Source organism: Callorhinus ursinus, unplaced genomic scaffold (genome assembly GCF_003265705.2).
Source record: "Callorhinus ursinus isolate GAN/ISIS: 27379988/994484 unplaced genomic scaffold, GSC_fseal_2.0 scaffold69, whole genome shotgun sequence".
In the NCBI taxonomy this organism is placed as follows: domain Eukaryota; kingdom Metazoa; phylum Chordata; class Mammalia; order Carnivora; family Otariidae; genus Callorhinus; species Callorhinus ursinus.
In genome coordinates this window covers 2,171,241-2,192,511 of record NW_027397131.1, presented here as the reverse complement: position 1 = coordinate 2,192,511, position 21,271 = coordinate 2,171,241, and the positions used below count along the sequence as shown (strand labels likewise).

Below are 21,271 nucleotides of genomic sequence, written 5' to 3'. Positions count from 1 at the left end.
GCCCTTCATATGCATGTGAAATAACCCTTTTTCTCCTGTTAATCTGTCTTTTGTCAGCTTGATTTTCAGGACCCCGGGTGCAGAAGTAAGAGGAAGAGTTTCTTTTTCCTCTCCTACAAAGGGGAGATAGACAATAAGCAGGGGAGCAAATAAATAAGACCAGTCAGAGGTTAATTCCGAGCCTTCTCTGTAGGCCTTGCTAAGGAGTCGCCGGGAAGAGCAATCAGACGGGACTGGCCCCGCCCCCAGATGCGCATGCGTCTCAGTGTCTGGTGGGCGGAATCCACCCCCAGATGCGCATGCGTCTCTGTGTCTGGTGGGCGGGAGAACTGAGGTCCAGAGATGATGAAGGACCTTCCTAGTGTTCAGAGGTAAATTTTTTTTATGATAAACTTAACTTTCTGAATGTTAATTCCCAATGAAGAGGTTTTATTGTTGCCTCAGGGATGCCGTCGATGTATTTCTCTGAGCCCTTTTTCATCGATTGCTTGTGGGGTGTAAGTGCCAGAGCAGTATAAGGTTCTCCAGCCTCAGCGCTGAGGAATCGTCATAACCCATTTTCGTAAAAGATTAAAAGCCAACAATGAGCGAGAAATACTGAGGTGCTGTAGAACTGTAGACTTTTAACCTTACCTCACAGAGAGTCCGGGAGAATGCTTTGTTCCCAATCAAGGGAGATCTGGAATGGTTTGACTGCCGGAAAGGAGACCAGTCCCAGTTGTCATCCATTCTGTTAAGTAGCTTGAAAGTTACTTTCCCACGGATCTTTACAGCTACATTTCCCTCCAGACTGCTGGTAATGCTTGAATCCTTCTACTGCAAGCAAACGATGAAACTCTTTTCTTTCAAAATGTATTGATTCAGTCTACTTTGGTTCGTTTCCCATAAGCCATGTGGATGAACGGCAATTTTTAAATATGATGCTGTCTCCGAAATATAAAAGATTAGTTGTATCAAAATGATTTTTCAGCATTAGTACAAGATAAGTTACCCATTCTAATGGTCCTATGGCATTTTGTGCTCTTCCCTTGATGCTTGGAAGGTAGGATTTTACACCTGAAGTTGATAGAAATAATTACCTCTTTGGTGTTTGTTTTTTATACTGTAATGCTTTAAGACTATGACTTTCCTTTATCAACCTAATTGATGCACTAGTCTGAACATCTTTGTGAGGTTCACTTATATACAGTTAAAGGAGCCACCGCCATCTGGTGTATTAGAGAAGATACTACAATTAGCTTGTTGCAGTCCCACCAGGCAGGCAGCCAATTTTCCAGACCATGGGAATTTTCTTATAAACAGATGGGAAAGTTCCAGTGGCCACACAAATTTAATAGAATAAAATATTGGCTAACTGGTACTAAAGTAACTAAAATCTTTAATTAAGTTATCATTTCCTTGATTGAAAAGAAGGCCCAGGTCAACTGTCAACAAAAGATGTAATAATTGAGGTTTGGTTAAATAAGAAAATTCTAGAATATGTCCAGATTATCAATAATAGCATATGAAAAATGTAACATTAAGAATAATAATTTTGGGGACGCCTGGGTGGATCAGTTGGTGAAGTGTCTGCCTTCGGCTCAGGTCATGATCCCAGAATCCTGGGATCGAGTACCTCATCGGGCTCCCTGCTTGGCGGGGAGCCTGCTTCTCCCTCTGCCTGCTTTGCCTGCTCCCCCTGCTTGTGCTCTCTCTGTCTTTGACAAACAAATAAATAAAGTATTAAAAAAAAGAATAATTTTGATGCCCTGTAAGTTAGGTTCACTGCTTCTTAAGGTAGAGTGATTTTCATCAGTTTTTAGTCCATAGGAGATGAATGTTCCCTGAAGTTGTTTGAATCCTGCTGAACACTCCATGCCCAATGTCTTGTGCTTACTAAGTTCCTATTTGATGAATAGTACCAATTAACTGAAAAATTGCTAAAAGGATAACTGATGGAAACCAGTAAGATCTAGTCCCACAGTTGGCAACATTGGGCCAGGAATTTAATATATCCGAGCAGGCTGGAGAAATGGTGAAAATAATGTATCTATTTCATAGGTTCGTTAGGAGGGTTATATGCCAAGTTCAATGCATGGTATATAGTTGATGCTCGAAAAAAAATGTTCCTAGTATACACACACAAACACACACACGCCCCAAAACTTCAAACAAGTCCTATAAGCAGATGATATTCTCTCTTTAAATTCTCTTATAAACTCACTATAACCTCTCTCTAGCTAAGAGAGAGAGTACCAAATTGAAATGTATATATGAAAAAATATGTTCTCTGCTCTGCTAATACTTTCAGAATTAGAGATCATTTTGGATGGCTTATTTTTAAAAGCTTTCCTCAGTCTATACCCATAGATACCAATATAGGTTTCTGTGGGTGTACTGGGGGCTAGACTCGAGTGGAATCAGGGAAATGTTGAATTCAGTTAAGAAGCTAGCTGTTTTGCAACTAATGATTTGTAAGTAGCAGTTTGGTTGATTTTTTTTTTTTTAAACATATAGTTTGTGAACTTCATCTAAAAAAGTTGATCTCTGTCAGGCTTTAGGGTAACTTCGTCATGATTTTCTTGCTTTCAGGAAAATCTGTTCATGTGATAGAGTAAGTGGCAAATTTTAAATGAGAAATCAATACTCTTCTCTGAGAGGCTTTGAGAATTAACTCTAGCTATGTTTTCCAGTGTTAACAAACAGCCAGATCGTTAAGGTAAAGTGTAATTCATGCACCTTTTTCCTTCTGAATTTGTGTGTGTGTGTGTGTGTATTATATGTAATTCAAAGGTTGTGAAATTGGTAGCAAAAGTACTTTTCTGCAAAAGTGCCTGGCTTCTTTCCTCTCTTTTAAAGAGAACCAGAAATGGGGAGCCCTGATAAATATGTTCTTCACCACTAGGGGGTGACAGCTGATAATGAATCAGCTTCCCTTAACATGTAGCAAATCGCGTGGCTTGGTTTGCTAGGTGTTCCAGTGATGTTTCTTTTATTGATGGTGTGGTGATGTTTGGTTTGATACATTTTGTTTGCTGAACATGTTCCACACCCAGGAGGATTCCTGCTGTGATGCACAGCATGGGCCTGATGGAAGGACAGCTAGTGCTGGACAGCTTTGTAGATGTCAGGTAACTTTATGGAAAATTAGTTAACAGATAGGAACATTTATTCACTCATGCATTTATTTAATAAATATTGAGAGTCCAAGGCCCTGTGATAGGCACTGGGGATACAGTGGTGAACAATAGTATGTTATCTGTCCTCATAGAGGTTTTATTGTAGGGGGACAAATAATAAAAACCAGGTAAAGAAATGTATTAATAAAATAATTGTGAGCTTTAACAAGACAGATAAGAGAAAGATGAGGGTAAGATACAGAATAACTGGAGTTAGAAAAGAGATCAAGAATTACTTTATCTAAGGCTTTGCTGTTCTCCATCTAACCAGCAGATTTCAGAGACACATTTATGCTCTACTTTGGTTGTTTTCCACTCATATAGATTCTGGCAGGTTCTCATAATTCAGCATTTTGGAGCCTTCCGAGCTTGGAATATCACTGATAGTTGATATCTGGCACTAGCCTATCCGCCCCCCGCCCAGTACACCTCTCACAGACACTTGGAAAACTTGATTATGAGCAGTATCAAATGGAAAGAATATGCCTGTCTCTTTCCATTCTGCACTTCAGAATGGAAATTTCTGTGATGTAACCAGCTCACTTGCATCCATTTTGTCTGAATAGTTGGAGCATTTCTTGGGAAATATCTTACACACAGACACACACATTTCAAATAAAAAGATATTGTTCACTATGGAATCATGGCTCTCAGAATCCTAAGGTATAAGGTTATGAAAGAATCTTAGAAATTATCTAAAATAATCCAAGATAATTGTCTCCTAGTTCTTAAACATGACTTGTTAAAAATTACATATGCCAGATTTACTGAATTAGGCTCTGGGGATGAAACAATCCCAGATATTTTTAAGCACTTCTCAAGGTGATTTTGATTCAAACAGTGAAAGTCATCGACCCTTCTACAGAAAGATACCTCAGTTCTAGAGATGTTTAACAACCCAGCCGATGTCCCAGGGTTGGTTTGGATGAGTGTGAACTAAAGCCAGAACTTTGGACTCTTGAGTCAGTGAGTGTTCCTCCTAAAACATCAACAAGCTAGACCACTTAAAATATAAATTTGTCATCACTGTGAGTGTACTAAATTCCACGGACCTTTACGCTTTGTTTTATTTTACTTTTTTTAAGATTTTATTTATTCATTTGACAGAGAGACAGACAGCAAGAGAGGGAACACAAGCAGGGGGAGGGAGAGAGGAAGAAGCAGACTCTCCGCTGAGCAGGGAGCCCAACGCGGAGCTCGATCCCAGGACCCTGAAATCATGACCCGAGCCGAAGGCAGACGCTTAACGATTGATCCACCCAGGCGCCCCCTTCATACTTCAAAGTGGTTAGTTTTATGTTATGTGAATTTCACCTAATAAAAACAATATTAAAAGATATTGTTCATTTAAAGTTAGAGTTATCCCTCATGGAAAATAAGAAAATGATCCTAATGCTGATACAAATATTGGTAAGAGTATAACCTTGGTGCTGTTGAGATTGCAATGTTTTCTAGTCATTACAGATCACTTAATGCTATTTCAGATGTTCTTGAGTTCTTTTCTTACCCAAAAGACGCTCTGCCTTTGTTCTCCATCAACTCAAATCTACCTCATCTTTCATCTAGTGTGTCTCTGTCCCTCTCTCTTTAAATTTTCCAGCATGCCATGCCTATTCCTTTTTTTCTTTATTCCAGAAACACTCATGTAATTGAGCAATTGGTTAAATACTACATCCTTAGTATTTTATAATCATTTCATCTCTGTTAAAAGAAGATGACCAGGTACCCAACAGTCCCTTCCTTTCCCAGCCTCCCTTGCAGCTAAGGATGAGAAAAATGACCCAGTTCTAGCCAATGAGATATAAGGGGAAACATACTGGTATCTTATGAGAAGATCTATTCTCCATGACAAAGGAAAAAGGGGGTGTGTGGAGGCCCTCTTCTGGCCTTGGCTTCTCCCTTGTCCTTCCTTGGGATGAGGTTATGAAGGATGGAGTGCCTGGATCTGTAGAACCATCTTGTGAACAAAATGGGAAACCCAAGAGACTCTTGGAGATGCCAACCCAGTGCCCTTGAGGATGTGGAACTGATGAACCAGCTCTGGAATGATTGTCCTCCTTATTTAATTTAATGTCTTTATTATTTGTACCACTATTAATTAGTTCTACTGTTCCTGGGAGCCAAACAGACCCTAGCCAACATATTCTGAATATTGACATCCCTCAAAACCATCAGCTCCCTTATTCATCTTTGGATCTTCTATATTAGTGTTTCTAAAAGCATAGTCCCATCATTCAGAATCAATTAGAGCTTTGCTAAAATTCCTATTCCTGGACCCCACTCTGGAACTACAGAAAAAAACAAAAAACCTCTGCAAGCAGGCCTAGGAATCCATTATTTTACTAACTTGTGAATCTCTGCCCCACTTCCTGGCAAAGTGCTCCCTATATGTTAGATTCTCAGTAAATCCCAGGATGAATACATGAATGATACAAACATAAAACGGTCTCTCAAACTCAGATCCAATCTCTGAAGCCATTCCTTTAAAACCTAGTATTTACTGGGACGCCTGGGTGGCTCAGTTGGTTAAGTGTCTGCCTTCAGCTCAGGTTATGATTCCAGGGTCCTGGGATTGAGTCCTGCATCGGGCTCCCTGCTCAGTGCGGAGTCTGTTTCTCCCCTGCCTGCTGCTCCCCTTGCTTGTGCTTGCTCTCCGCCCCCCACCCCCGTGTCAAACAAATAAAATCTTTATTAAAAAAAACCCTACTATTTACTGATGAGGCAGAATATTTCAGCCCCTTTTTAAATTTATTTTTTTAAATTTTTTTTAAAGATTTTATTTATTTATTTGACAGAGAGAGACACAGCAAGAGAAGGAACACAAGCAGCAGGGGTGGGAGAGGGAGACACAGGCTTCTTGCCAAGCCGGGAGCCCAATGCGGGGCTCGATCCCAGGACCCTGGGATCATGACCTGAGCCAAAGGCAGACACTTAATGACTGAGCCACCCAGGCGCCCCTCAGCCCCTTTTTTTAGATGGGCAAAACATTTTCTGTGACAACCAAGACAAACTATTTCAGTGATTCTCTTGGTCTCAAATATAAATAAGTTGAAAACAAGAATAATATTTATTTTAAAATACTTGGGCACTTAGAAATGAAGACAAAACATTCTAGGTCCTCAACCGCTTATATATCCCTGACTTTTCTATGAAGTTTTTCCCCCATGTATTCCTCCCTGGAACCTCGGCATAACTAGATTTGGCTACAGGTTCATTGAAGGATGAGCTCACTTTCTAGACAGGGATAGAACATACCTATAGCAAACAAAATGGTGAGCACAGATCCCTCTTCCAACTGGTAATCTGGCTATCACCCTGCTCGTCTCACCCCAGTGTGAGGCCAGCCACAGACCCACTTCCTTGAAAGCTGGTTCCAGAGACTGGTGCTTCCCTGCTCTGCTAACGTATGGTAGTGTTGCGTGTGATCCACCCTGGCATAACCAGATCAGCTGTAGAAAGAGACACCATCTGGATTCTTTCAGCGCAGGAGGGGAGAAAGCTCTTGCTTAAGGAGCTGATGTGGAAGGATCTGTTTAGTAGTGTATGGATTCAGGGAACTGAGGAAGCATCTGTTTGGAGGGAGTGAGGCGGTCTTCTCTAGCCAAGTGGTTTGCACAACAAACTGGATAATCTAACCCCACCATAGCTATCCAAACTTATCTCTCCCTCCAACAGAGGCAAGCCAGTTTCCCCGCCTTGGCCAACACACCACGCTCCTTAAAGACTAATATTTATTTGCCCAAGATCTTCTCCAACTGGAATTCCTTATTCTCTTCACCAGTAGAGAACAATGCTCATAATAACCATCCAGCGGTTATTTTGTGCTTTATACACATTGTTTCTTTGAATGCTTGTTACAACTCCAGGAAGTAGTAGTACTATTATCCCCATTTTATAGATAAGAAATGGATCCCTTTGGGGGAGGAGGTGGATAAATTACTTGGCTAAGATCAGCCAGCCAGTATGTGGCACAGCTAGATTCAAATCCAAGTCCATCCTTTGAGCCACCATGCACTCACTGGAATCTTTTTTTTTTTTTTTTTTTGGCACACCACGTCTCTCATTGTCCATGAAGCCCTCTTTGACATTTTACATTGATTATTAAATAAACTACACATATTGGTACATTAAATCATAACATCGTAGAATGTCAGAGAAAGCAGGAATTCAGAGGTCATCTAGATCACCTCACTTCTTTTACAAAGGAGGAAACTGAGGACCAGACAGGCTGTTCTTGTCAGAAGTCTTACAGAACTCAGTCATGCCCTTAGGGCAGAACCTCGCTGATTCTGGGGCTTCCTCCTAGAGTTCCTGATTTGGTAGATTAGGTGCAAGGGCCCGGGAATGTGCATTTTAAAACTATCTTCATGATTGCATCCAGTCATCAAAGTTGGGAATCACTAGTATTCGGTATCACTTAGTATTTCATCGGTGTTTGGTGTTTCATTTATTTTATCTGCGTTCTCAAATCTTACTCTATTGAGACCTTATTCTATACTTTAGTATCCCCTAACCGTGTCCAGCCGGGAGCCAGACATATCTTAAGCATCTAGTAAATGCTTGTGAATTGAAATGAAGAAAATTTTAGATACTGAGTACTTGATGAGGAGGTGGCAGGGAAATGGATTATGGCAATTAGTTCCAAGGCCACATAGAGCAAACGCTCCACGTAGGAGGCAAAATAGGTGGTGATTATAAGATTTGGCTTGTCTTATTTGCTTCAGCTCATAATGACTCAGAAGCATGGTTGGCCAAAGATTTCAGATAGTGCAGTTCTGATTTCTGATTTTTCTTTTGCCTTCTTGACTGGGTAGACATGCTTAATAAATGTGATCCCCAGATGTTCAGGACATGTCATGTTCTGCTCTGAGCACATGGAATCAGGCCCCAGTGACACTCTTGCCTCGGAGTGGTAGAGCCTTATATGGAGACAGAGTGTACTTTTCGCTTTACTGGGGGATCTTTAAATAGCAGGGAATAGCAACTCAAAGCTTTTCAAAAAGCTACTTAAAGTTATTTTTCTCCATGACAACAGCCTGCCAATAAGGATAGAATTTAAAGAACTAGGACCCCAAGTAGAAAGAGAAAAGGAAAATTTCCCTGCTAAATTGAATGCTCAGAGATGAACCACAGCCAGAGTGTAAATTCCATACATTGACTCACATCTATAGAACAGATGAGATGAGCAATCAGAGTGCACTCTTTAATTATCTGTGTGCAAAATCAGGAGGATATTTAAAGGTGTTCACTTGATGGTAGATATGGTGGAGGGAAACACTCACAGTCATGTGCTAGGATTGCTGATGTTGAAATGATGGATTCATTTTCTTCTGTGTTACCCTTAAGAGGTTTGGAGGGCTAATTTTGTTTCAGGTGCTTAAAGATCAACTGCTAAATAATCCTCTTGGGTTTCCCGTGCCTCCACCTTGCAAACTCACCTTTTGCCCTGCCTCCTGAAATCTGCCTCCCAGGACAGCCTGTAGTGAACTCAACTTCTGATTTTCTCTTTTCCACTGAATGAAAATATTCAGATGCCTTCTTAGGGAGCCCCCACATAGTGTTGTTGGTTTTAACTAAGACTTTATTTTTTTTAGAGTAGTTTCAAGGTCACAAGTTGGTGAAGGTACAGAGATTTCCTATATATCCCCCTGCCCCTATATCCGCATAGTCCCCCTCATTATAAAAATCCCCCACCAGAGTGGTACATTTACTAGAATTGATGTACTTACGTTGACACATCATCATCACCCGAAGTCCATTGTTTACATTGTGGTTCACACTTGGTGTTGTACATTCTGTGGGTTTAGACAATTGTATAATGACATATTTCCATCATTATGGTATCGTACCGGGTATTTTTACTGCCCTGAAAATCGTCTATGCTCCATCTATTCATTCCTCCCCAACCTCCCAACCCTGGCAGCCACTGATCTTTTTACTGTCTCCATTGTCTTGCCTTTTCCAGAATGTCATATGGTTGGAACCATAAAGCACATAGCTTTCTCGGATTGGCTTCTGTCATTTTGTATGTATGTGTCCTCCATTTCTTTTCATGGCTTGATTGCTCCTTTCATTTTAGTGCTGGATAACGATCAGTCCGTTGTCTGGATGGACCACAGTTTATTGACCTGTTCATCTATGGAAGGACATCTCGGTGGCTTCCAAGTTTTGGCAGCTGTGAACCCTAATTGCTACCACAAACATCTGTGAAGAGGTTTTGGTGGAGACATAAATTTTCATCTCCTTTGGGTAAATACCAAGATGTGCAATTGCCAGCTCTGCTGAATTATATGGTACGAGTATGTTTAGTTTCACAAGAAACCGCCAAACTGTCTTCCAAAGCGGCTGTCCCTTTTCTGCGTTGCCACCAGCCATGAAGGAGAGTTTCTGTTGCTCTGCATCTCTGCAAGCATTTGGTGTTGTCCATGCTCTGGATTGGGGCCATTCTAATAGGAGTGTAGTGGTAGCCATTGTTGCACTAATTTGCATTTCCCTGATGAAGACGTATGATGTGGAGCATCTTCTCATTGGCTTGTTTGCCATTTGTATATCCTTTGGTGTGGTGTCTATTAAGGTCTTTGGCCCATTTTTCTAATTGACATAAAATTGGTATATATGCATTTCAGGTGTACATTATAAGCATCTGTATGTAGTATTTTCAATTGGGTTATTTGTTTTATTATTGTTGAATTACATTGGATTTTTATTTCTCTGCCACTTTTATCCCCCACATTGGAGGGATTTATGTGATTTATCTTCTACTCCTAATTGGCCCCAAGAATAAGGCTGGACTTGCCTGACAGCCTTCTTATCCTTCACCTCCAACCAAGTCCTTGTCAAACATTAGAAGTGATGGATTCCAGAAATGGAATAAATTCAATTTGCCATTACAGGGATACCCTCTACAGCGTTCCTTACAAATGCTCATCCAGACTTTAACCTGTGACAGACAGCTCTCTAGCTTGATAGTGGCAAGTTTCACCACTGACCAGTATCAGGGATTACCAACCGTCCAACAAATATTACTGGGTGCCCTTTATATGTCAAGCTCTGAGCCAGGCACTGGTGCAGTGAATCAATTAGGCAATTACCAACATCTTCCTGATGGGGTAAAACTTAATGGGGTACAAGTGGTTTTTCTATAATGACCGGCTCTAGTCCTGCCCATTGAAACCACATAATTGGCCATCCCATTTCTCCAGAAACTTGAAGATGGCAATCAGACCCTCTCAAAGTCCATTGTCCTTCTGGTCACCCCTTCCTTTGGACATGTTCCACTTGGTCAATGACCCTTTCAAAGGAGACTGCTCAGAATTTCTACTTTCTGGGTTCTTCTGCCTCTATTGGGATACTCAGGTCTTAATACAGTCACCTAAGTGTGTAGAGTTACATTGCTTGACATGTTTCTGAGTCTAGAGGTTCAAGCATGCATATGTATATGTCCCTTGGGGAGAAGGAGTTGAAAAGATTAACTTCGACCTAGGGAGTTGTTTTTCTTCAGCTTTTTAACCAGAAACATAAATGCAATTGTAGCTTTGAAAACTGAAATGCTAGCTTTTAAACAACTTGCAAATAATAGGCTTCAAGATTTCAAGGGGAAAATGGGCTCCATAAAAATTCTGTGATAGGAACCCCTACATTGTCTATTAGTTGGTAAATTGAGAGTAAGTGGCAAACAGAAGGTAATCGCCTCTAACTACATTTCACTGGGAACTAATTTACTGGTCCCTCTGACCAGTCAATAATGTTAACTTACAAAAAAAAGTGAGCCAGGTTTCTCCACGGTAACAACTTAAATCGGGAATGATTACAGTCCTTGAACTTTGCAGGAGCGGGGGAAGGAGCTTGGGGCCAGGCTGTTACACTAAAGCACACTCAGAGCCGCCCATGACAGGGGTTTGTGGTCGATATTAGCAAGGATCAGATAATCCCTTTGCTCTTCGACTTGGCTTCTTCCAGGGCTGAGAAACATTCAACTCACTCTGGGAAGAAGAGTCGACTATTTTCTCCTACTTCGGAATTCGGAAGGAATGATTGTTCTCCTGACAGATTTTTCTCTGCTCCCATTTCCCACCTTGCTCTGCTCCCTGGATGTGTTCTCTGTCTTTCTCTGCCGTGCTCCTGGCCCCAGGAGGCTAGCCGCCCTCTGCTGCTGTACCTCCTGCCTTGCCCCCTGGTTTGCAGTTCCCTTTGGCCAGTGACAGGCCTGGCTAAGAGGACGGGAGGAGAGTGAGATCAGTGTAGGTCTTCCAAACCCTGTGCTTCTGTAGCGTGTCTTTAGAAGTAGCTGTGCCTAATTACTCCAAATTACAGCTCCTGCCAAGGAGCACCTAACCGAGGATTCCAGCTCTCACTAGACTCTCAGGACTCTGGGTCCTCCTCTGGGCCCTGTGCCCTAGGACTGACGATGGCCTCCATCATTGTTGGTCTCTGAGCCCCATCACCTCCTTAATTTTTTCTTATCCCTGCTCTCACCTCTGTCCTATCATTACAGCTTCTTCTTTCAAATCATCTGGAGTGAATTCTTTCCAGCCTGAGCCATGGCAGAAAAACCTCTGCTGTTTGAGTCTCTTCTCTAAGTCATGGAGCACCGCACCATCAGCACTGGGGAAGCCTTCTTACCTCCTTTAGGCAGGTGCAGTCCCCAGTCCCATGACCAGAGTTTTGGCTCTTCCAACCTGGCAGCTCCTTGAATCACCTGGAGAGTTTTGAAGAAAGATACATTCCAGAATGCCACCTATTCAATAAGACCCTCTTGGGGTGGAGTCTTACAATTTCTGCTTTTAAAGAAATCCATGAAGCAAGAATGGCAAAACAGTGATAATCGTTCAAGCTGGGTGATGGGTGCAGAGTGTTCATTATACCAATTTCTCTACTTTTGTGTATGTTGGAAATTTTTCCTATAAAAAAGAATCAGACATGTTAAGTTCTTAGTTGGGAACCCCTGAGTCAAAGTAGAGGGCTGCAGTCTATTTTGCTAATCTCATTATTCTGTCTCCATTGGCTCCCATGACTCCCATGATAGGGTCTCCATCTGGGTAAATAATGAGATGGAACAAAGAGACCCAGCATCTTGCAGTCCCTACCTCCTACCTTATAATTTGGGGTTGAGCAGATTTGGCCAAATCCCTTGGTCCTTTTAAGACAGTTCCCACTCACATAGACACTGTTTGTGACCTTTAGTCAAATTCTGTCAGTGCGGAATTGAAAACTCAAGTTAATACACTCTGGTATGGCTCTCTCCTCTGTCCCTTCTTTATGAGAAATTCCTCACAAGTCCCACTGTTCTATGTGTTCCATACAAGAAAAGGACCCAGAATTTTGAGCAACAAATTCAGGTTTCCAGTCTCTACCTCTGTGTGATCTTGGGCAAGACACTTACCTTTTCAATTTCTTGGATTGCTTTAATTTCATAGCATTGTAGTTAAAAGAATATCCCTGGCTTTGAATCATAGTTCTGCCACTTCCTTAGTCAAGCTGCATAACTTTTACATGCCTCCATTTTTCCATCTTAGAATGGAAATATTAATAGAAACCACATCATTGGGTTGCTGGGGAAATTAAATGAGCTACTATATGAAAAGGGAGTAGCATAGTACCTGGTGTCTAGGTTCTATGTAAGCGGTAGCTGATGCTGTTACCATTACTGCTACTTAAATTTATAATTATAACTTTGGAGGACTCGGCAGAAGGAAACATAGCAACAGTTTCAGATATAGAGTTTCCAGGGATTTTCAAAATCATAATAAAATTTGAAGACTGCTGCTGTAGATCTTGCAGAAATTAAGGGCTGTGAAGTCGGGGGAGGGGGGAGATCCATTCAAACCAGCCAGCGCAGCTGACTCCCTTGTTGCTGGTTATTTTATACGGTTCTGGGTTTCTGCACCAGCCTGGGTGGAAGGTCTGGCTGGATCTGGAACTCCTCTTCCCTGTCTCTGGCCTGGCCTGACACAAGCAGCCCAAATTACTGGTTTGATGTGTGGGAGGTGATAGTGAAGGGAAGAGCAGAGGAGCATGGAGGGTGCTCCTAAATCACACAGAAAAGACAAAATGCCGAGACAGCCTTGGCTTACGTGTATCCATTCTCAGCCAACTTGAGGACACACGGCTTCATTTAACAAACTTGACCTCATGTTCCTGTCAATTAAAAGCTATGCAAATGTGTTTTGAATTTTCTAGGCAAGGGTGTATTACCTCCTAATGCTGACTATTAAAATTCCTGATAAAATCCAATCTTCGAAAGTTGGATAGCAGGAGAGAGAGGGTCAAGGAGAAATTTAGGCCTTTTAATAATTTAGCACTAAAACATATATTAATGAATAATTTTACCCTAAAGAGCACTTTCTTAAGTCCTCCTTCAGTTGGGAGGAAAGGCTAACCTTTCTTTTCCTCATACCTAACCTAACCTAGCCAAAATACCTGTAGACTTCAGATTGAGAACCTCTTGTTTAAATTTTTTTTTTTTAATGTAGATCTGGGCTTTACAGGAGTGACATGCTGAATGACATAAACTGATTCAGCCTGAAGCTAATGTCTAGCAAATGGTTGAAAGCTTGCTTTTCCTTAGACAAGTATGTCTTTGCTCTGAAATGCTGGGTACTTATACCTTGGTATCTTCTGTTAATTTTCCCTACTCCTTTTGGCATGTATTTTAAAGTCACCAGCTAAGAAAAGTTAGGTCTTCTGTGATTAGTTTTGATTTGTGAATGGCAAGGAGACATGCAGTCAGTGCAAAGACTCTCATCTGTCCTGTTGTTCTGAAGACCACCAGGGTGTCAAATTGGGGTGGCTGCCTGCCTCCTGATGTGCACCAGTGGCCATGGCTCTGCCATAGTCCTTTCTTTGGGGAGAATGACTTTTCTTTGCAAGTTCTCATCCTTCTGCTCCCTACTCTATTGTGTGTCCTGGACAGAATTGCGTGACACTGCCTTGCTGGCCACAGTGGAGGGTTTAATGAATGGTAGATAAGTTGACCCAGCGTCTCACACCTCACTTTGGGTCGGGGCTGGGAGGGACACCCAAGTCGGTCTAACCAGAGTCCTTCCTCAGGATTTATCTCCTTGTAACCAACACTTAATTGTGAAAATTCTCAAACAAATTCTAAAAGAATTTTATAGTGAACACCCACCACCTAAACTCTATCATTTAGCATCTTACTACATTTGATTTATCATCTATCTATCCATCCTTCTATCCAGCTATTAATTCAAATTGGTTTTGGTGCATTTTGAAGTAGATCACAGACATTCATATACTTCATAAGAATTTTAGAATGCATTCAAGTAGGTTTCAGTATTTGTTTACAGTGGGTTTTCCTTTTGACATAAAAATCACATACAGTAAAATGCACATATCTTAATTGTACATTTGCAGAGGTTTCTTTTTGACAAATACATACATTCAGGATTTATTTTCATCAGGAGTGGAGGAGTGGAGCGAAAGCTTCTTTCCCTTTTGGAAGGTGAGGCTCAAATATGTGAGCCCAGAGTGGGGCAATTATGACTCTAGCTTCAGATTCTGAAAGCCAGCTGGAGATAAGAAAGCTGACATATCAATGTGGAGGCAGAGCTAAGAGACAAAAATAATTTGAAAGTATTGTAGTCATTTGTACCCTTTTTTTTTTTTTGGCAGTTTGGTTACATGAGCCCATAAATTCTCATATTAGTCTAAATTATTTTAAGTTGTTTTTCTTTTACTTGGATCTAGTCCTGACTAATATATACATGTATGTGTGGATATATATACACACTGTCCTCTTTAATTTTAAGGAAGGCATTATGTGTCTATTGCAGGTATCAGCACCCCAACTTGGGAGAGGTTAAGAAGGTCTAAGGGACTGTGGATCTAGTAAATTGAAAGCATGGCCTCACCTAGGTTCTGGCTGTGGATCCATCCAGTGTGGGGATAAGGGACAATCTTGCATAAGCACCAGCAACTTTATTCAACACAGACTCTTTAACATAAAAATAGAAGCAAAACATGACGTGTTAACCTTGATATTGAAAGTACAGTTACTGTAGAAGTAAAGACCCTCAGAAGCAGGACCCTAACTCATTTGCTAATTATTTTTTCTAACTTTGAACATTACCCAGTTTTTGTGGCTTTGGCTAAATAATTACAGAAACAGAGGCAGTATGTTTTCACTGTTAGAGGTAGAATAGGTTGCAAAATGCCAAAATGGGTCCAATCTGGAAAATGTTGAGTCCATATGTGAGAGAAGACCAGGGAGAAGGCTCTCAATCATCCGAGGGGGAGTAAAGGAAATATTTTATTGCCCAAGAGAAATTTCTACTTTTTTTGGATTTCGGTTCATACATATGATACTATTTATCAGTTGTGTTATTTTGGTATTCTATGGTCAGATTTCTTTCTCTTTCTCTTTGTCTCAAATCAAAATAAAAAGTTTCTCTTTGGTGAGTTCTATAAAAGTCAGAAAAGTGGTTGCTTTGGGGGGAAGGGAAGGGCTTGTGGATAGGAAAGGGTCCATGGAGGGCTTCCAAGGGTAGGTGCCCAAGTTTCTTTACCTGAACAGTGGTTACAAGTGTGTTCCTCTTATATTGAAGTATGCATTCATTTGGTGTTTTATAATTTACAATAAAAATCTTAAAATCTGAAGCAAATATATAAAGGTAAGATTTGATCAAACTATGAGGTGAGTACATTATTAGTGGTTTAATTCATCACACACTTTATATATCATTGGAATACTTCATAATGTAAAAGTCTAATTAAAACAGTTTCCCCCTTGACCTCCAACTTTTCTTTAAAAGGACAGAATTTTTATGTAGGCTTTTATTTCTGAGGTCTGTCTAAATTGACAGTAAATGACGGTCATCCCCAAATTGTCACTAGCACTTTCTTCCTTTGCACTGTCCCCTGAAATTAGTTCTTCAAATCTTCAGATTTTCTAGCTCCTCAGCTCTTTTGTGTGAGTCTTAGCATGATTCATTTTATGTAGAACATCTGACCTTTACTATATATATATTTTTACAACTTCATATTAAATTTTATCTGACCACATTGGCTCATTGCCAAAGTGAATGGGAATAATAAAAGTAATTATTTGGGTGATTTATGTTAAAGCTTTCGTGTTCAGATAATTTGAAGAAAAGCAGAGAAAAGAGTGTAGTGGTGATTGCCTTCCATTACCTGATGATTGCCCTGATTCCTCATTTTGTTTGAGGTTCTTTATTTTTTTCCAAGACTATTTTTTTAAGAGCAGTTTTAGGATCACACCAAATTGAAAGGAAGGTACAGAGATTTCCCATAGACTCCCTGACCCCAAACATTCATACCCCACCCCATTATCAATTAGAGTGATACATTTGTTACAATTGATGACCCTACACTGAGAAGTCATTATCATCCAGAGTCCACAATTTACCTTAGGGTTCACTCTTGGTCTTGTTCATGCTATGGATTTGGATAAATGTAGAATGAATGTATCCATCATTATGGTATCATACAGTGTATTTCCACTGCCCTAAAAATCCTCTGTGTTCTACCCATTCATTCTTCCCGCTATCCTGTAACCCCTGGCAACCACTGATCTTTTCAGTGTCTCCATAGTTTTGGCTTTTCCAGAATGTCATATTGTTGCAATCATGCAATATACAGCCTTTCAGACTGGTTTCTTTCACTTTGTAATATGCATTTAAGTTTCCACCATTTCTTTTTGTGGCTGAGAGCTCCTTTCTTTTTAGCATGGCATAATACTCCATTGTTTGGATGTAGTGCAGTTTACCCATTCACCTACTGAAGGACATCTTGGCTACTTCCAAATTTTGACAACTATGAGTAAAGCTGCTGTAAGTGTCCATGTGCAGGTTTTTGTGTAAACATAAATTTTCAGCTCCTTTGGGTAAATACTGAGGAGCATGATTGCTGGCTCTGCTGGACTGTATGGTAAGAGTATGTTTAGTTTTGCAAGAAACCACCAAACTGTCTTCCAAAGTGTCTGTACCTTTCTGCGTTGCAATGAATAAGAGTTCCTGTTGCTTCACATTCTTGCGAGTATTTGATGTTGTCAGTGTTCCAGACTTTGGCCGTTGTAATAGGCATGTAGTGGTATCTCATTGTTTTAATGGAGGTTCTGAAGCGTATTATGGTACTAGCAGGTCACTGGTGATAGCAATAGCTGATAATATTTAAACACTTGCTATGTTCTGGGCACTGTACAAAGCACCTTACAAATATCATCTGATTTAATCATTCCACAGCTCTTGTGAAGAAGATTGAAGCTTATGAGGGTGACATTCCCAAGTCCCACGGTTAGCATGGGATAGCAGAGCTGGCTTCATGGACATGTGACCTGGGATTCACACTAGCCCTGTGGTCATAAGAGCTCCATATTTGGTTTAATGCTTAGAGGTCACTGTCTTGAAATTCTTTTTTTTTTTTTTTTTAAGAGAGGGGAGAGAGAGAGAGAGAGAGGCCAGGGGAGGGCCAGAGAGAGAATCTTAAGCAGGCCCCACACAGAGCATGGAGCCTGACACAGGGCTCAATCTCACAACCCTGAGATCGTGATCTGAGCTGAAATCAAGAGTCAGATGCTTAACTGAATGAGCCACCCAGGTGCTCCACTGTCTTGAAATTCTTAATCATTTGTGCACAAAGAGCCCTGCACTTTCATTTTATCCTGAGCTTGGCAAATTATGCCCTGCAGGGTAGAGCTGGGTGTTTGTGCTGTTAGCCTCTCAACAGAGGCTATGCTCTTAACCACTATTCGAGTCTGCCATTTTGCACCTCTCTAAATGAAGCTAGGAGAAGGAAAAACAAACAAAACAACAAAACCAAAAACACCTCAACAAAAAAATAAATGAACAAACAGAAAACACATAACAGAGGACATAGCATATGCAGATAACTAAAGACAGTAAGAAGCCAATCTGGAGAAACTAATTTTAATATGTGTGGCTTAGATACTGTTCTTGGTAAATAAGATGAATTTGTGCGACTTGTTCTACCTTAGGAAACACATACTCTCCCATGATAGAAAGTTCATTTTCCTCCATTCATTGCATGTAGTTGAGACAAGGGTCTTTTCTAAAACAAACCACTATTTCGGGAACCAGGGGGAACTCATCGCATCTGGACATTTGCTCATTGTTTTCTCCGACCGAGGAGAGCTTCTCACTGCCCAACTTTTAGACCTACCAACTCATCCATCCTTGTGCCAAGTGAAGCTTCAGCACAGAAAGTTCCAGAAAAGCAGTGGCTGCAGATTGGGAAGGCGACATGGTGAGCATCCCCATACATGGGAGATAGAGGGAGGGGGCGGCCATTTCTTTTTCCTGGGCTCTCTTTCTTTCCCACTTGTTCTGATGTGGATCTTCATGCCCCCTTACGGCCGACTGCTGTTGGCCTTGTTTTGCCTGTGGTCCCCGTCTGTGCTTGCCTCCTCCCTCGAGTTGCTCAATTTGAGCCGCTAGTTACTAGTCTGTCTCATTTAGCCTCCAGGGTTCCTCATGGCTTGGCGGTGAGATGAAGCTTGGCTTCTACTCCTCCCTGACATGACTGGCTAGGTGGAGGGTGAGGGTGAGGGCTGGTGGCTGCAGAAACGGGGAAGCTGGTGCAGGGGCTCTGGCCGTGGTCCCCCATGGCCAGCTGAAGCCTCTGCTGCCTGCCCCTGGACAGCTTGGAGGCTTTGATGCCTCAGGAATTTTAAATCTTACAGCTTAGCATGACTTCTTAATCGGAAACTGGAATCACAAGGAGAAACAGCTTTGCTTGCCGCACAGGGGCTTGGCTAAGGTTCACTCGTGGTTACCGATGTTCCCCGTCTTGCCCCACCCAGCTCGACAATGCCCATCATTGTTTCCGAGAGCGTTTCACCTGTGTCTGGTGAGAACCTGTCTAGGCAGGTTGGCAGCAGCACCCAGCGGAGCCTTCGGTCTTCTTAGAGCTGGAACACAATTCCCAACGACCCGCATTCCAAACTGAAGGATTGTCATGCTTAAGTAATCTGTTCTTCATTATGGATTAAGGATGGATATTTAAAAATAAAAGTCCTACCTACCCCTTGCCCCAAGATTGATCTGTTCCTCACCACACACCTGTCAGGTCTACATTGTCAATGAGGAAACTAAGTTTCAGGGAAGTTGTGATTTGCCCAAGATCTAAGATGTCAGCCTAGATTTTTCTACACCAAGAACAGTGTTTCTCCATTACTGCACCACATTACTTCTATCATGAAACAGATTCAAAGTAGAAAGAAGGAAGTTATATGAGAAAGCTGTGTGTTACTTTTGGATGAAGGTGGGAATATTAGTAGTAGTTGTGATTTTAACATGTGGACCTAACTTGCCAGACTATTCAGTGGCAGTCAGTTATGGTCCATGCTGACTGGAAAGATCATCTCTGTGTCAGGTACCAAGAAACTTGATGGGAAGGAAAAATGCTGACCCCTCTAGGAAAATTAACCATCCCTCAGAATAATGAACTCGCATTTCACTGTTAACTACAAAGCAGATCTTGTTCTCTAGACTCTAGAGAGTCTAATATGCTAATATACTAAGGTTGAAGGAATCTTGGAGAGACTTCTCAAAGTGCAGTACATGACAGTGTATGGGGTCCTCAAAGCTACATATTAAATTATGCACATCTCCCCAGATTGTGAGAAAAAACAGACAAAGAGAACAAATAAGCAAATCATGTTTATCTGTTAAAACACTGACATCTTATGGAGGACAGACAGTTTGGGCCTGATTTTTTTTGTGGGGGGTGGTGCAGAGATGGAGAGAGAGAATCTTAAGCAGGCTCCACCCCCAATGTGGAGCCTGCCGCAGGGCTCAATCTCACAACCCTGAGATCATGACCTGAGCCGAAATCAAAAGTTGGGCGCTTAACTGACTGAGCCACCCAGGCACCCTGGGCCTAAATTTTAAAGAAGAGAGAAACTGAACATCTCCAATGGGTCTTTTTGAGTCAATACATCCCAGGTACTAACTCTGGGAATGAATTTTCACATTCTGGTATCTTTGGACTATTTTTGTGAAAAGTTTGAAAGTACTGGTCATTTTTTTTTTTTAAGGATTTTATTTATTTATTCATGAGAGACAGAGAGAGAGTGAGAGAGAGAAGCAGAGGGAGAAGCAGGCTCCCAAGGAGAAGGGAGCCCGATGTGGTACTCGATCCCAGGACCCTGGGATCATGACCTGAGCCGAAGGCAGACGCCCAACCATCTGAGCCACCCAGGCGCCCAGTCCTGGTCATTTTAGTAGGCAGTTGAAATTAACAGATGATAAATGATAATTCTGTGGTCACAGCAGGACTGGGCCCAAGATCCCCTAAATCTTTGTCTACCATTTTCTTTACCATTCCATAAACCCATTCTTTGTTGTGGCAATGTTTCTAAGAGGAGAGTATATTTTTCTGCCTCAGGCAAACTAGAATGCAGAAATAATGCCGCCTTGGATAATGTAGACCACGTGTTACAGTGAGCATCACTTCTCATTGCCAGAGCAACATGGGACGTGGGTTGTGGAGTAGTTTGAAGCAAATGTGAATGGAACCTACACAGGTCCAATAAGGGGCTTTCCCAACCATGTTTCAGCTGCCATCTTGCTTCTAAGGCTTTGCCTCTTCTAAAGTAAAAAATAAATTCTGGCTATTAAGATAAAAATACTCAACCTCCTTAAACATCAAGCAGTGCAAATTAACATAACAATATGCTACTTTTCCCCTTAATTTATTGGTAATGCTTTTTTTTTTCTTTTTAAATAATGAAAATACTCAGTGAAGGTGAGAAAAAAGAAAATAGAATATTCATCCAACTTCTCTGGTAGAATAATTTTGTAATATATACCAAAAACCTTGGCGTTTGCATATGTTACCCTTTGACAAAGCAATGCTTCTTCTAGAAATTTTTCCCCAAGGAAATAAACAAAAGCATGCAGGGATTGATTAAGTTACAAAGATGTTCATTTCGAGGTTCTTGAGAACAGTAAAAAATTGGAAACAATGTAAATGTCAAATATTTGGAATTTGGTAAAATAAATTATAAATATATAAATTATAATATAAAATACAGAATACAATTGCATCTTGAGTCCTCCATTGAAATGATGCTGTGAATGTTAGAAGGCATTAGAGGAAGGTAGTTGAGAGTAGGG

General features: G+C 41.1%; 2 long non-coding RNA genes across 4 annotated transcripts; one reads left to right on the top strand and one right to left on the bottom strand.

Moving 5' to 3' along the window:
- The first annotated feature begins 300 nt into the window (after positions 1 to 300).
- On the top strand, positions 301 to 19,182 carry LOC141371343 (uncharacterized). Of its 3 annotated transcripts, none has more exons than XR_012376232.1 (4): positions 301 to 371; positions 9,238 to 9,407; positions 18,309 to 18,398; positions 18,955 to 19,182. It is a non-coding gene; the product is annotated as an uncharacterized lncRNA (long non-coding RNA). The 3 variants fall into 3 exon arrangements; XR_012376231.1 differs by having other exon boundaries at positions 18,835 to 19,182; XR_012376233.1 differs by lacking the exons at positions 301 to 371; positions 9,238 to 9,407 and adding an exon at positions 16,815 to 16,966 and having other exon boundaries at positions 18,835 to 19,182.
- On the bottom strand, positions 14,537 to 16,635 carry LOC141371345 (uncharacterized). Its single transcript, XR_012376236.1, has 3 exons — positions 16,543 to 16,635; positions 15,029 to 15,111; positions 14,537 to 14,726 (listed from the first exon to the last, which is right to left on the bottom strand). It is a non-coding gene; the product is annotated as an uncharacterized lncRNA (long non-coding RNA).
- Positions 19,183 to 21,271: the final 2,089 nt, after the last annotated feature.